This window comes from Aegilops tauschii, chromosome 2 (assembly GCF_002575655.3).
Source record: "Aegilops tauschii subsp. strangulata cultivar AL8/78 chromosome 2, Aet v6.0, whole genome shotgun sequence".
In the NCBI taxonomy this organism is placed as follows: Eukaryota; Viridiplantae; Streptophyta; class Magnoliopsida; order Poales; family Poaceae; genus Aegilops; species Aegilops tauschii.
Window position 1 is genome coordinate 333,298,037 of NC_053036.3, and position 17,368 is coordinate 333,315,404.

The following is a 17,368-nucleotide window of genomic DNA, read 5'->3' on the forward strand; positions in this document are numbered from 1 at the left end:
TACTCATATGAATTCACGCACATCTATGTTATTTAATATGTAGATATTACTGATCCATACATTTTAGTAGAACATAATTTGGTTAAATTTTTTCGAATTCAACCTTAAGATTTCGAGATCGTTGTATTTGTAAATCATACTATACATATAAAGGAGCAGAATTCTTTGTTGTGCTTTTGAAAGTATATATAAAAATTGATGTATATAGAATGTAATTCCAATTGGAAATGGATCCCGCCCGAAAAAAAATAGAATACAAACGGGATTCGAATTGACTTGGCACGGTAAACGTGCACTCTACAAAATTTGAACGAAGCGGGGAAAGTCGCAGTAACCGCTCGAAACCAAAATCTGCGAGATGGAAATCACTACTGCCTATCCCTGCCACGCAAAGCCTATCTGCTGGATTTCTATAGGTTTTGATAGGGGTAGGTTTGTAATTTCTCCCAAACGTGATGTAACCGCCTCTCACCCGGATTCATACACGGTGGGCGCCAAAACATCGTGTGTCCTCGGCCGAAATCGACTCCCTCCCCAATTCATATTCATACACGGTGGGCGCCAAAAGCAAACTCTCGTCGGCAAATATTCGGTGTATGCGAGATTACCGTCCTATCCCCAACCGACTAATGTTGCTGTGATGTAGTAGAAATTTGAAACGGGGGCTAAGTTTGTAAATTTCCTTGCATTTGAGACAAGCGCGCCCTGAATACATGGTTCCCCCCTTCCTCTCTACCTCCCTTTTCCCCATTCGTACTCCGTGGGCGCCAAAACACCCTCTCCACCCCACCCTCCTCCGTCCGCCGCCGTCCGCCACCCCATCCACCGCGTTCCTCCTCCACCATGCCGGAGCTGATACCCCGACGCCGCTGTCCATTACAAGAGATCGACCTCTCTCATCCATGGCTTCGGATCGGGATCCTTGCATCCCGTCCTCTCACTTCATCCCCGCCGTCGTCCACCTTGCCGGCGCCGCTCCTACGACCGTCTCGTCCACCGCGCCCCGCCGCCACCGTCTACCCTCCTAGATCTGCTTCCATGTCGCCGACAGCCATCGCTACCGTAGCACCGTCAAATTCTCAGCAGATGCGTACACGGCGCCGCACCAGAGGCGGTACTCTTTCGTATCTGCTCAACTTATTTATCGCAGCAAGAAAATAGATCGCCACTGCTTTACTCTGGTTTCTTGTCTTGGTTGCGAAGTTGCCTTTGTACGGTTTGCACCTTCAGATCCGCCATGGCATGCTCAACACTATACTCCCAATGCTTATGGTTTTCCCCTTTTATATTCCACACTAGTTAAATCACAGTAGACTAAATTTTGGGTCAGTCGATTTTTCAGAGCTCGCCGGAGTTCGCCGGTGCGATCGAAGGGGCTCGGGTGGTTGTGGGGCCTCGCCGAACGAAGAAAACTCGACGCGGGTGGGGGTTGGGGCGGGGGTGGGGGTGGGGGTGGCGGAGGAACACAGGCGGTGGGGACCGGTGGTCCAGCCGGTGGCCCGTGCGGTGTTCTGTATGGGAAGAATCAAAGACGAGGAAGAAGAAGGGTTAGGAGACGTAGGATCTTCATCCAACCGCCTGAAATGGTCGAGAGACAGCTGGGAGTTGCATTCTTAATGCGCTCTGGTTCATCATGTGTGGGCACTGCGCAACCAACATTTTATTATCCAAAATCTGCTTGCTCTTCTTTACCATGTTCCTCTTCCGTTCTTCTTTAATATGTACTCTGTCCGTTCCTAAATACAAGTCTTTGTATAGATTCCACCATGGACTACATATGGAGCAAAATGAGTGAATCTACACTCTAAAATGTATCTGGATACATCTGTATGTGATCCATAGTGGAAATCTCTACCAAGACTTATATTTTGGAACGGAGGGAGTATGATAGTAGTACAGTATGTTCCTTGTACTGAAGATGAGCAGGAACATTTGCAGTGTAGAGGTCTATACGGTCGGTTGTGATGGACACTTTGAGCCTCTTTGATTCGTAGGATCTTGTAAACATAGGAATAGGATTTGTAGTGGCCTGCCCACTTGAATCCTATAAGAATAGCAAGGAAATGCGGGGAGTTGTGTCGCCTTTGAGAGTTACACTGATATTAACAGTACCGCACCTTCACTTGAAGAGAGCTGGTATCCGAAGCCTTTCTAGCCGTACCGGCAATACTAGCACATATATTCCAGCAAGTTCCACTTTGCTGATTTTACTCTGATGCTTAAGGTTTTCCCGTTATATCTACACTATGATTTGTGTAGCTGCTTTGTGTCGCACTAGCAGCAGTCCACTCTTGAAGCTAAACACTGCAATGACTTACAAAATTGGCACCAAGGCATTGAGTGCCATTCTGTATGCAATGAAACTCATACGCTCCCCACCTGTTGATTCTTGTTCAGAATATGATCCTAATGACTATTCTAACCTCGAGGAGTCAAAGGCAGATGGCATGTCATGTTCACCCATCAAGGCGCCTGTTCTAATTTGGCAATGTTTTATTGATTGCGGGTATCTTGCATATGTTGTCTTGCATTTCTTCTACTTTGTTGCACCGCCATCTGCTTAGTTTACTCATCATATATGTTGAGATGCCATGCCCATCCATTATCAATACATATTCCATCTGTCATCATACCATGTTTTTTCACTCAAATGTTGTTCTTGTGCATCAGACATCAAAAATGAAGAGGGTGATTGCCGAACCTGAAGGAGCACCAGCAAAGTCCTTGAAAAACGTGGTGGTGCTGGAGAAATCAGACAGTACCCCACTTATATTGGCTGTACAACCAGTGACACAAAACGTAGGACTGACTCCATCAGACTGTACCCATACTTCACTGGCCACACCACTAGCCCCACCACATAGGACCTACACTCCGGCAAAAGGTATACCGATTTCATTTGCCATAGCACCAGCTGTACAACAGAAAAATCCCACTCCAGCAAAAAGTACAGCAAGTCCACCGGCCGAAGACCTATCCCAACTGCAGAGATGGCCAATTCCTATAGATTGGAACCCCATTCCATTTATTCCCAGTTTAAAAGACAATGCTTTCAATGTTGTTAGGGACTACGTGCATATATTCCCATCATGGGAAGATTATTGTGAAGACAAACACCATTTTCACATCTTCCTGTCCAACTTACGTGTAAGTGCTATTATTCATGGTTATTATTTTCCTGTTTTCTGCTGATTGAACACATCAATGATTTACATTACATTGTTGTAACTAGGCGAGGGTCAATCTGGATAGTCATGATGAGCAAAGCTTGCTTGTGCTTTTGAAGGAAGCATTGCAGCAGTATCGGTGTTACCTGAGGAAATCACACTTTGATGACAAGTCTATAAACGAATTTCCGGTGAAGTCTCCTGTGCTAAATTTAGAAGACGTTGAATGGAAAAACCTTGTTATGCACTGGTCTCGTTCCCAGGATGAGGTACTGTCTATGAAATCACATGACAATTTGAACTTCTACTTTTCCGCATGTGCCTTACAGATCTTTTTTGCAGGAAATCTGCTCGAAGAAGAATTCCGGTTTGACAAGAACGACAGGATATCGCAAATATGCTGCCCGCTGCTTTGCTCTTGTTAGTACCTGTTGTCCTGTATCACTGTACTTGCATACATACCTGGTTCATTATGTGACAGCAGTATGCATGATAGCTTGCTTATCAATTGTTCGCTCCAAATTATCTGATCTGTATGAATGGTTACACTAGTGTAGAATATATCCAATGCCAATGTTTTTTTAGCTCTGCATTGTTCTTGTAAGTACATGCTGTCCTTTATCAGTGTACTTATAATGACAGGTAGTTGTTCATGTACCATCACTCTACAACTTATTTTCCTTTGCCCTCCATTTTCTACACATCAGATCTATATTTACTCTTACCATAAGGTTGGTACTGAAGAAGTTTAGTTGTGCATTGCTCTTGGCTGTACCTTTTGCCTATATCGCTGCACTTACATTTATAGCTACTTGGTTATGTAGCATCACTCTTCATCTTATCTTAAATATTCTCCATTTTTTCGTATATTATCACATCTATATTTACTCTTAACAAAATGTAGAATAAAGGCAATGCTTTTGAAGAAAATTCTGTGGTAAACTTCTTGAATTGCCCCCCCCCCATCAGCATGGACAAGGCCTTTATAGAGCCTGTCTTCACCAATAATGTAAGTTTGTCCATCTCAAGCCTTCAAACTTTGTTGTATATATTTGGTTAGGCATGACTGCAACAGCTGTTTATTTTTTGTGTTTGCATCAAATTGCTTGTTTAAAGTTTATTATGTAGTTCATAAACAAAAGTTTGTCCTTTCTCAATTTAAGTTTTCAGTTGTACAAACAAGTTCCTTCTTCATACCATGTAAATTAAACTATACAGAGCAAGTGATCTTCTTTTGCACTGCATGTATGCTTCTGTTCTTCATCCGTAATCCAGTGGTGTGGTGAACCTACCCACTACAGCACAATGTCGTATTCTGCAATGTCTTAACTATGAACAATGTCATATCATTCTACTATTATTTAAACCGTTTCTTTATTTGCCAATCTGAAATGGTATAAATTGACAGCACACTAACCATTGATACTTATGAGTTCTTGATCTGTAATCCAGTGGTGTCGTGAAGCTGCCAACTCCTTCACAATGTCATTTCTTGCCATGTCTTGACCTGAACAATACCATATTGTGTTAATGCAATTTTAAACTGTGTCACTTTATTCGCCAGTAAGAAATGTGATGAATTGTCAGTACTGATACTTTTATGTGCAAAACCTGTCATCTGTCTGCTTGTTTATCTTTCAGAGTGAGGAAGATATAAGTGTTGAACAAGCGCAGTCTCATCATCTTGCTCAGCTGCTTGCGCTGCAGCTCCCCAGCAGGGCTAACCTTTCTTGAACTCTATTGAAGTGCTGTCGGTTTTGTATATTATTTTGTCGGTGTGTTTATTTGCATTGGTGGCGATCTTTGATGCCCAGTGTATGTAATCTGCTGTCTGCTTGTGCTTTATTATCATAGTGGCGAACTTTGATGCCCAGTGGATGTAATATGACGTAATTTCTTTATTGTATAGTCTAGGTTTTTTATTATTCACGATGCTGCAGTTATTTTACTGTATATATTTATCCTGTCTTCGCAGTAAACCGGCCAAACCATAAAATTACGGTACATAATCGGGCCGTCATGCAATCACGATGTAGGTTGGGCTTGAAACATGCCGAACAGCTCACGGGCCGGTAGCAGCCCGAAATGAACCCCGGCCCATGATTGTGCGAATCAAATCACGGGCTTTTAACAGGCCAAAATTGTCTCGGTCCTTGTTTGGCCCAATCAGATATCGGCTGCGAGCAGGCCGGATGCAAACCGGGCCGTAGTTAGGCCCAACTATATGACGGGCTTTTAATAGGCCGAAATTAATATAGGGCCGAAATGTTAAACGGGCCCTTAAAAGGCAAAACTAATATCAGGCCGAATTACTAAGTGGGCCTTTAGCAAGTGGGCCCAAAAGCATAGTGTCCAGTTGACGGGCCGAATCTGATATGGGCCATGATTGAGCCCAAAGCCTCTTAAAGGGCCGGACCTGATCTGGGTCGTAATTTGGCCCAGAACGTGGTAGGCTTTTAACGGGCCGGATCTCATATGGGCCACTATTAGGCCCGGAGCGTGGCAGGCCATTAATGGACCGGATCAAATATGGGCCGGCATTTGGCCCAAAACATGGCAGCCAGTTAATGGGCCGGCCTACTAGGGTCCTCAAAATATTGAGGGCCTACAGCTGGGCCGGCCCATTAATGTCGGCGAAATCTCATGGGCCTTTAGCTAGGCCAGCCCATTATGATCCGCAAGAATCTTGTGGGCCTTTACCTGGGCCGGCCCATTATGGCACACAAAAATCTTGTGGGCCTTTACCTGGGCTGGCCCATTATGGCCCGCAAAATCTTGTGGGCCTTTAGCTGGGCCAGCCCATTATGGTCCGCAAAATCTCATGGGCCTTTAGCTGGGCCGACCCATTATGGTCCACAAAATCTTGTGGGCCTTCAGTTGGGCCGGCCCATTTAAACTTGATGGGCCGGTCCACGTGTCAACATATCATAGGCGCGTCTCACCCATTGGATGAGTGACACCTGTGCCAACGCGGACCTGACACGTGTCTCCTCCAGCCAATGATGATTTTACACGTGGAAAATCCCCATTGGTCGGGGCTGTTAACGGGTTATCGAATCCAAAACCCGACCCAATAGCTTAACGGCGTTCCGTTATGGTGGATGCCACGTGTCAGTCACCCTTGACGAAAGCACTTCTGTGACGCGCGATTTATCGTCATGGAAGTGGACACTTCCGTGATGATAATTTTGGTAATGTCATGGAACACTTCTACGACAGCACAGGTATGACTATCTTGATTCTGTCATAAATTTGTCATGGATGTACATGCATGACAAAAAACGCGACCTACTGTGACAAACACGTATCATCACGGAAGTGTATTTTTTTTGTAGTGTATAGAACTCTTGGAAAGCATAAAGGCCTACTTGAATAAGTGTTTTTCAATGAAGGACCTTGGAGAAGCTGCTTACATATTAGGCATCAAGATCTATAGAGATAGATCGAGACGCCTCATTGGTCTTTCACAAAGCACGTACCTTGACAAGATATTGAAGAAGTTCAATATGGATCAGTCCAAGAAGGGGTTCTTGCCTGTATTGCAAGGTGTAAGATTGAGCACGGCTCAATGCCCGACCACGGCAGAAGATAGAGAAAAGATGAGTGTCATCCCCTATGCCTCGGCCATAGGGTCTATTATGTATGCCATGTTGTGTACCAGACCTGATGTAAACCTTGCCGTAAGTTTGGTAGGAAGGTACCAAAGTAATCCCGGCATGGAACACTAGACAGCGGTCAAGAATATCCTGAAGTACCTGAAAAGGACTAAGGATATGTTTCTTGTTTATGGAGGTGACGAAGAGCTCTTCGTAAAGGGTTACGTCGATGCTAGTTTCGACACAGATCTGGATGACTCCAAGTCACAAACCGGATACGTGTATATTTTGAATGGTGGGGCAGTCAGTTGGTGCAGTTGCAAGCAAAGCGTCATGGCGGGATCTACATGTGAAGCGGAGTACATGGCAGCCTCGGAGGCAGCACATGAAGCAATCTGGATCAAGGAGTTCATTACCGACCTAGGAGTTATTCCCAATGCGTCGGGCCCGATGACTCTCTTCTGTGACAACACTGGAGCTACTGCCCTTGCCAAGGAGCCCAGGTTTCACAAGAAGACCAGGCATATCAAGCGTCGCTTCAAATCCATTCGTGAAAATGTTCAAGATGGAGACAAAGAGATTTGTAAAGTGCATACGGACTTGAATGTCGCAGATCTGTTGACTAAACCTCTTCCACGTGCAAAGCATGGTCAACACCAGAACTCTATGGGTGTTCGATTCATCACAATATAACTAGGTTATTGACTCTAGTGCAAGTGGGAGACTGTTGGAAATATGCCCTAGAGGCAATAATAAAATGGTTATTATTATATTTCCTTGTTCATGATAATTGTCTATTGTTCATGCTATAATTGTGTTATCCGGAAATCGTAATACATGTGTGAATATATAGACCACAACATGTCCCTAGTGAGCCTCTAGTTGACTAGCTCGTTGATCAATAGATGGTTACGGTTTCCTAACCATGGACATAGGATGTCATTGATAACGGGATCACATCATTAGGATAATGATGTGATGGACAAGACCCAATCCTAAGCATAGCACAAGATCGTGTAGTTCGTCTGCTAAAGCTTTTCTAATGTCAAGTATCTTTTCCTTAGACCATGAGATTGTGCAACTCCCGGATACCGTAAGGGTACTTTGGGTGTTCCAAACATCACAACATAACTGGGTGGCTATAAAGGTACACTATGGATATCCCCGGAAGTATCTGTTGGGTTTGCACGAATCGAGACTGGGATTTGTCACTCCGTATGACGGAGAGGTATCTCTGGGCCCACTCGGGAAGACATCATCATAATGAGATCAATGTGACTAAGGGGTTGGTCACGGGATGATGTGTTACGGAACGAGTAAAGAGACTTGCCGTAACGAGATTGAACAAGGTATCGGTATTACCGACGATCGAATCTCGGGCAAGTGCTATACCGGTAGACAAAGGGAATCGTATACGGGATTGATTGAATCCTTGACATCGTGGTTCATCCGATGAGATCATCGTGGAACATGTGGGAGCCAACATGGGTATCCAGATCCCGCTGTTGGTTATTGGCTGGAGAGATGTCTCGGTCATGTCTGCATAGTTCCCGACCCCGTAGGGTCCACACACTTAAGGTTCGGTGACGCTAGAGTTGTAATGGGAATTGTATGTGGTTACCGAAAGTTGTTCGGAGTCCCGGATGAGATCCCGGACGTCACGAGGAGTTCCGGAATGGTCCGGAGGTGAAGATTTATATATGGGAAGTCCAGTTTCAGTCACCGGAAAGGTTTCGGGGTTTATCGGTATTGTACCGGGACCACCGAAGGGGTTCCGGGGGTCCACCGGGAGGGTCCACCTGCCCCGAAGGACCTAATGGGCTGTAGTTGGGTGGGAAATAGCCCCTTAGTGGGCTGGTGCGCCCCCCCCCCCCCCCGCCAAGGTCCCAAGGCGCCTAGGGTTGGAAACCCTAGGGGGCCGCTCCCCCCCGGGGGGGCGGGCGCCCCCCTAGTTGGAAACCCTAAGGGGGCCGCCGCCCCCCCTCTAGATGGATCTAGGGGGGCGGCCCCCTCACCCCTTCTCCTGGCGCAGCCCTCCCCCTTCCTACACCTTCTCCACTTCCGTAGCGCTTAGCGAAGCTCTGCCGGAGAACCACGAGCTCCACCGCCACCATGCCGTCGTGCTGCCGGAGCTCTCCCTCAACTTCTCCTCCCCCCTTGCTGGATCAAGAAGGAGGAGATGTCCCCGGACTGTACGTGTGTTGAACGCGGAGGCGCCGTCGTTCGGCGCTTAGATCGGAATCAACCGCGATCTGAATCGCTACGAGTTCGACTCCTTCATTCGCGTTCTTGTAACGCTTCCGCATCGCGATCTTCAAGGGTATGAAGATGCACTCCCCTCTCTCTCATTGCTAGTCTCTCCATAGATTGATCTTGGTGATGCGTAGAATTTTTTTAATTTCTACAACGATCCCCAACAATGTCATGTGGTGGGCCGTGGAGTAACACAAAGTACCAACAAATTACATTACCCTCATCAAGGACATGTACGCTAATGTTGTGGCAAGTGTTCGAACAAGTGATATCGATACTGATGACTTCCTGATTAAAATAGGACTGCTTCAGGGGTCAGCTTTGAGCCCTTATCTTTTTTCCTTGCTGATGGATGAGGTCACAAGGGATATATAAGGAGATATCCCATGGTGTATGCTCTTTGCGGATAATGTGGTGCTAGTTGACGATAGTCGGACGGGGGTAAATAGGAAGTTAGAGTTATGGAGAAAAACCTTGGAATCGAAAGGGTTTAGGCTTAGTAGAACTAAAACCGAGTACATGGTGTCCGGTTTCAGTACTACTAGGTGTGAGGAGGAGGACGAGGTTAGCCTTGATGGGCAGGTGGTGCCTCAGAAGGACACCTTTCGATATTTGGGGTCAATGCTGCAGGAGGATGGGGGTATTGACAAAGATGTGAACCATCGAATCAAAGCCGGATGGATGCAGTGGCGCCAAGCTTCTGGCATTCTCTGTGACAAGAGAGTGCCACAAAAGCTAAAAGGCAAGTTCTATAGGACAGCGGTTCGACCCGCAATGTTGTATGGCGCCGAGTGTTGGCCGACTAAAAGGTGACATGTCCAATAGTTATCTGTGGCGGAGATGTGTATGTTGAGATGGGTATGTGGCCACACGAGGAAGGATCGAGTACGGAATGATGATATACGAGATAGAGTTGGGGTAGCACCAATTGAAGAGAAGCTTGTCCAACATCGTCTGAGAAGGTTTGGGCATATTCAACGCATGAATCTAGAAGCGTTGGTGCATAGCGGACGGCTAAAGCATGCGGAGAATGTCAAGAGAGGTCAGGGTAGACCGAATTTGACATGGGAGGAGTCCATTAAGAGAGACCTGAAGGATTGGAGTATCACCAAAGAATTAGCTATGGACAGGGGTGAGGAGGACATGGATCCCACAGTTACACCCACAACTCCTGCTACTATACCTATCAGACCAATTACTAGAGCCCGCGCACGCCAGTTAAATTGTCAGGTACTTTCGTTTCTTTGTAATGTTTCTAATGTTTATGAGAATGTGATGCTACCTAACTTGGATACATTTGTGTTACTTACAATTGAAGGGCTTAGAACGGACAAGAAAGATGAACATTGGAGCATGACCAAGAACGGAGATGAAGGCGTGTGCGAAGAGAACAACAACGGAGGTTCCAGTGGAGATTTCCGAACTTTGAAGCCACCATGATGACATATAAGAATATGGAAGAAATATACAAGATGACCTTTCATAAATTTCGTCCATAGCTTATTATTGGTGTCGCGCTACCTTATTTTTGGGCCAGGCCCATGTAATCCATTTTAGAGTATGTATTGTAGGGGAAACGACTTAGGAGGAGTTTTAGTCCCACCTTTCTAAGGTTGGACGAAATCCCCCCTCTTTTCTCTATAAATACAGCCCTTAAGGCATCATCGTTTAGACTTGAGGATTTGTTTAGTTCAAAGTTTGCCATTGCAACTTCGTGTACTTTGTTTGTGTCCAACGACCAGGCCAAGACTACTTTCGGATCCCCACATTTATCAATACTTCACCCATATTTGCAATACTCAGATTGGTTTTTTCATATTCTTGCTTGTTCTTCGATTGCATGCTGGAATAAACCTTCGTGGTGAGGCTGATCGTGCTTCCGGCATCGTCGGTAACCTCCCGGAGATTGGTTTAGCGATTGCTAAGGCGCAACGTCGTGCATGTTTGTAGTCGGATCACCAAACTCGGCTCCACCAAATCGATAGTTATCATCTCATCGAAAGATCGGGAGCCTCACCACTATCAAAGTGGTTTCAGAGCATGTATGCTATTTGGACTGGAAGAGAGAGCAAAAAGTGCAGAATTTCAGAGTTTATTTTGGGGGATTGAAGCGTGAAGTTTTGAAGGATATATTGGAAAGAAATAAAAGGGGCTTGTCAGTTAACTCACCCGGCGAGTGTTACATTTCATCTCGTGCTGATCATCGCTCACAAAAAAAAACTTGCTTACTCCAAGATTGACTCAATCGCGTGAAATTCACTTGTGTCTTAGGTTCACATCTCTAGTATGGTCTAGTCTAAGACTAGCAATCGACCACTTTGAGTGATTTTTCAGCTTGCATTAATTATTGTGGTTGTAGCATTTTCCCCCACCTATATACAGTCAGCCCAACTCCACATATTTCTACACCGTGTATTCATACGTTCACCTGGCAATCGCTTTACCCAATCTTTGGAGGTAGTTGACACCGCCGGTTGCTGATTGCAACCTGCTGCATGGTAAGAACTTGTAAGACATTGATATTTGCTTTACTGTGAGCGCTTTACCATGACATATCCTAGTAATTCATGGGAACATTATTCTTGGAATTTGTTTCTTGTTTTATACTAATTATGACAGGGTCCAGAGATGTTAGTTGTTGGGCTTCATCAATCGTGGGAGATTTGCCACCACCTATAAAAATACAACAACCGTCACGAGAGGAGCAAGGACATCAGAATGCGCATAATCAGGTTAATGTTTCCATGCCACCTTTTGCAGGTCGTTTTAAGCCTGATTTATATATTGAATGGGAGTTTGAAATAAATGCTATATTTGCTTCCCATAATTTTTCTGAACGTAGAAAGCTAAGGTCGTGGTTGGTACATTCACTAGTTTTGCTACTGTTTGGTGGAGTGAATGTTGTCAGTTATACCCTACATATGTACCTACTACTTGGGATGATTTAAAACTTGTCATGAGAGATAGATTCGTCGATGATTAAAAAACTACAACATTTAAAACAAGGTAGTGACACAGTAACAAAATACTATGATGATTTACGAACTACCTTGTTGCACTCCTTTTTAGAGGAAAATGAGGATGATTTTATGGATAGATTTTGGGGAGGATTAAACCGTGATATTCAGGAGATACTAATTCATGAAGAGTGTTATCCTATGGACCGTCTGTTTCGTCTTGCTTGCAAAGCTAGGCAGTAAATAAAACGGCGTCTTGTCCACAAGGAGAATAAGCGCATGGTGCACATTCCAAGAGATGATATGGTTGTTCCTTCAACTACTAGGCGTACTATTACTACAACATCCATTGTTGAGAGCACTACATCGCCTCCACCACGTGACCTATCGCCACCTAGAGTGCCTACATCATCTGAGTTGGGCATAAGCGGTAATGACAAACGTATTAAGTTTCCACCTCCACATTGGTATGATGAATGCCTTGTCAATTTAAATGCACCATGCGATGAGCTACCCACCACTTTGATCACACCAGCTATTTTAGAGGACCATGTTGATGATTTGACTTTCCCATGTGATCAAACAATTTTGAGTGAATCCATTGAATTTACTATTGATGCGAAAGAACCATGTGAATCAGGGAATAAATCTGATTTGGACTAAGTACAATTGATTAGCCATGAGGATGTTTTATCTAGGACCTTGCATAATAGTATGAAAGAAATGAAAATAATTGTACCAATGTTTTATCATTTTGATATGACCTCTAACCTCGGTGATGATTTTGTGTCGAATGACTTGTTGCATGTTTGCTTATTTAAGCATGTTGTAGCATATAATTCCGAAACAATTAACATTTATTCACCAATGTTGGGATGGTTTAATGATAAGCATTGTCAATCTTTTGATATGAATAAGAGCTTCACTTATATGTGCAAACTGAGTTGCAATATTTTCATGCCTTTGACTTCTTGTGATAATATATTGGCCTTATATTTCATGACTTTTGAAGGGTGCTTTTGTATAACTGTGTCACATGTGCCACAACTGAGATCAGTCAAAATGGATGACATATACATATACATATACAACGTGTACACCTTGTATTTTTTGTTAGCCACATTTCAGATTAAGCAACGCGAGGACGGCTTTGTTTTCAAGAAGGGGATGTTGATGAGGACATGGATCCCACAGTTACACCCACAACCCCTGCTACTTTACCTATCAGACCAATTACTAGAGCCTACGCATGCCAATTAAATTGTCAGGTACTTTCATTTCTTAGTAATGTTTCTAATGTTCATGAGAATATGATGCTGCCTAACTTGGATACTGCTGGGGCCGGTTTTCCAGGACATAAAATCCCAACAAATGAACCTTGTGCCATCACCAGCCCCAAGATTACTATTGCTGGTGGGCACTTCCTTGATATAGAATTCCAAGCGGTTACAAGAATTTGAGTACAAGACCATAAAGTCCAATGAATATAACAAGGATCTCTAGTGGTGGATGACGGAAGCGACTCGTGGATCTCCAACATTGATGGGACTCCATTCCCACAGGAACAGCTGACCTGGATAACTCCTATCTCGCTTGGCTGCTATCCTTGAATCCTAGGTTGCGGGATGTCTTCATAGTGCTCTTCTCTGAAATATGATCTGGCCAAGACAATAGCCAGGGACAAGCCAATGAGTACATTTGAGTGTACTTGCAAAAATGATGAACAAAAGATATACCGAATGCATATGCTCATAATGAATCAAATTATATGCGTGTGCTAACTGAGAATTTAAGCATGGCATGATAAATGTTAATACAGTGCAGAAGGATAAATAAATCTTGTTAGTAGTAAATCAAGATAGTGAAATGGAACATCGGGCGTTGGACCACCCGAGGGATTCCAAGAAAAATGCCAAGCGGGTGTCTGAAAGCGACGCCTCGAGAGGTCTTGAAAAGAAATGCCTAACGGATGTCTAAAAGCGACGCCTCGAGAGGTCTTGAAAAGAAATGCCAAACGGGTGTCTAAAAGCGACGCCTTGAGAGGTCTTGAAAATAAATGCCACAGTTGGGTGTCCGAAGCGACGCCTCATAAAGGGCTTATAAGAAAATAAAAACACGAGTATCCAGGTGGACTAGCCATCCCAAGTGACACTCAGAAATGAAAATAAAATTGAGTATTCCGGGTAGTCTAGCCATCCCAAGAGATACTCAAGGTTGCACATAAGGGGAAAAGGTTAGTCCACAATATTATTCATGTCAACAATAATATTCATAATAGCACCAGTAGTGACAATAATTATCCTACAAAATGAACCATCATCAATTTAATTATTCCCTCCAGAGACTGACACTTGACCAACCCAGACTGTAGTCCTTAACCGCGGACACGGCTATTCGAATAGATATAACTCTACAGAGGGTGTACTCTTTACCCACGTGTATAGGATCTCACTAGCAACACTGAGACGCTGACTAATTCCCATTACGGCCTTTGGGTTCAAAACACACCTGGCCAGCACACACTAGATTAACCTTTCCGGATACCAGGAATCACCCAATGCATCGTTCAAGAAAAACTCTAAGACGGGGAGACCATCGTCTCGAGTAGCATAGGATCACTATTAACACGCGCGGATTACAAGGGGTTCCCCCCTCTCAGCCCAGTCAGATACACCCATGCCCCTGACCCGATGACTGGCATTGCAACTGGTACCTAGAAACCTTCATCACGGCCTCTCTGTACGGTGTGTGTAGGGAAAGGGGTTAACAACTTACTGAACTGTACCCTACCTGTGGTGGGGACAAGTGGTAGCACAAAACCAGTATGGGGGTTACACGAGCAAGACTCGATCTCCGGTCGACTCAGCAGGTTTATGTTTTCCTGTAGTGGTTAGCATAATATATTTTCTTGGTAGCACCCAACAGGGTCACCACATGGTATGTTCCAACATACCCTCACGGATCACGCTCGTCACAACGAGATTTCAGTCTCACGATCACTTTTCTCGTGACTGATTCTTCCTGCAAATTACCCTGGACCAACACAGGCATATGTGGCACATGACAATAACCATACTCACTTCATGTTTAAACGAGGATAAAATACCATCGAAGGGATCATGCATGTAAGACTAGTAATATGCAAATTCTGTATGACCTCAACATATTCATAATTCAATTATACTAGCAAACAAACAACTATGCATTCACCATATCATGTGTTCAAGAATCTTGCCTTGATCATGCAGAAATATTGGGTGCACTGCAAAACGTTGAAAATTATATCTCCCCTCCATTTCCTATTTTCAAAATATTACAATTACCACATAAAGCCAAAGCAGTGCTAAAAAGTTGTTTGGAAATTTTTGAAATAAATACTAAAATAAACTAGATTAAATTTTAGAAATGACAGAAAAAGAATCAAGTCATTTGGAGTTGATATGATTTTCCTACAGAATTCCTAAGCTGAACAAAATGAAGGAATGAACTATTTATTAGGTTCAATAGAAAAAATTCGAGAAAAATGTTCACCCCAGCTGGATTAATAGAGCATGAATTTAGAAGTACATATAAATTCGAATAATAAAATTTGGATGTGAAATGACTGCTCTGGAATTATTTGAGATTTGCTCGAAAATAAAAAGAGAGAAGGGCAGAAGTGCACTGTGGACGGTACTTAGCCGTCTGGCGTTACTGGGCCAAGCCCAATCGATGGCCGCGCGGGAGGGTTCCAACGTCGAAGGCGTATTCCTTGGAATAAGTCTGTCCCGCGGGAAAACAACTTCCGGCTAACGCGCCTCCACTTATCCACATGGCGTGGGTTATGGCTCACTGAGTGTGGTCCCCACCTGGCCCACTGGTGAGGTTTGACCGCGGTCCTCCCCGCCTCCTTCTCCGGTAGAACAAAGGCGCAGCTCCGGCGGTCCTCACCGGGAACGGTGGCGCCGCACGGGGATCTGAGCACATGGGCGTGCTCAGGGGGTCAAGGCGCACATGCGGGTACCCATCATGGTCGCCGAGATGGGCGGAGTCACCGGCTATGAGCTCGGCAGAAGAGCTCCGGCGGAGGCCAGTTAGGCGTTTCGCCCATGGGCCATCTCCGGTGGAATTGACGAGCGAAACGGATTCGTGAGAGCTCCAGGAGTCTACTGCTGGAGAGATCAGAATGGGGAAGGCTTCGGCTGTGTCAGAATCAACCGGAAAGCAGCGGCGGCCGAGGTGGTCAGAGGTGGGGAAGACGATCGTTCTAGGTCGTTCCACTGCCCGGGGAGGCTCACAGAGAGAGAAAGATGGATGGTGATGGACTGAGCGGGCTCGGGAAGCTTTTATAGCGCGAGGGGGTCGGTTCCGTGGCTTCCCGAAGATGGACACGATGGCGGCGGTCATTCATGGCGAACAGGAGGCGGTGGCGAGGTAGGAGTGGCCGGCGCGGTTACGTGAGGACGGTGGTCGTCCATATTTACCGCGGGGTTGCGCTGGCTGGCTCGGATGGCCTAGGCGGTGCCATGCCCGTGCTGACTGCGGCGGCGGCCATGATGGCAAATGAGGGCGATGGCGAGGCTGGTGAGGGGCGGCGGGGCAGTGGAGAGTTTGGTCAGCCGTGGATGAGCTCGGCCGCTGGCAATTAAGTGAGAGGGCCTGGGTAGAGACGTTGCTGAGGAGGACTCGTCGGGCGGCGCTCCTAGTCGTCGTGGACAGCGGTGGCCGGCGCTAGCGGCCAAGGCTAGCTGTCGGCAGGCTTCTAGGCGGTCGAGTTGATCAAGAGGAGGAATTGGGTGAGCGAGGGCGGCAGCAGGAACGCGATAGTAGCTCGATGCAAGCGGTGCAGTACGCATGCTCTGATCGCGTCCAGTGCACGCATGCTATGCGTTTGACGAAATGCCAAATGCATGCACAGGAACCCAAAACGGGCTAAAAATTAGCAGGAGGGCGCCTCTGATCATGAGAGAAGTGATGGACATGCTGGTTTGGCTCAGGGCTCAAGTGTCATATGGAGTTCAGAAAGCTTTGCCAAATCTTGTCATGAGCTGAATGATAGGGCAAGCTAGAGAACTTTGTTGCATTTGAAACTTGGCAGGATGGAATCTCTTTAGATGATAGAGATTATGGTCGAGTTGGTTTGGCAAAACTAGGAACTTGTTAGTGTAAGTTTTACCAGAATTCAGTTCTGGACAGAAACTTCAGATGAATATTTGGTGGACTTAAAAGATGTAAATGGAGCTGATCTTCTGGAATTAAGGTTTTGGTTGGAAGGACTACAAGGTGGAAAAGTTTCAGAATTAATAGAGCTAGGAAAATTAGGGTTGTAGTTATAACTCAAGAATGGGACAGAATTGAAAACATGATGTTTCACTCAAAATTTTCAAAATACCAAGTTAGGTTTTTGAATAAAAGT

The 17,368-nt window shown here is 45.2% G+C and overlaps 1 long non-coding RNA gene across 1 annotated transcript; it reads right to left on the reverse strand.

Annotated features, from left to right (window-relative positions):
* Nucleotides 1–13,028: 13,028 nt before the first annotated feature.
* LOC141041668 (uncharacterized) lies at nucleotides 13,029–16,567 on the reverse strand. Its single transcript, XR_012202632.1, has 2 exons — nucleotides 15,650–16,567; nucleotides 13,029–15,272 (listed from the first exon to the last, which is right to left on the reverse strand). It is a non-coding gene; the product is annotated as an uncharacterized lncRNA (long non-coding RNA).
* Nucleotides 16,568–17,368: the final 801 nt, after the last annotated feature.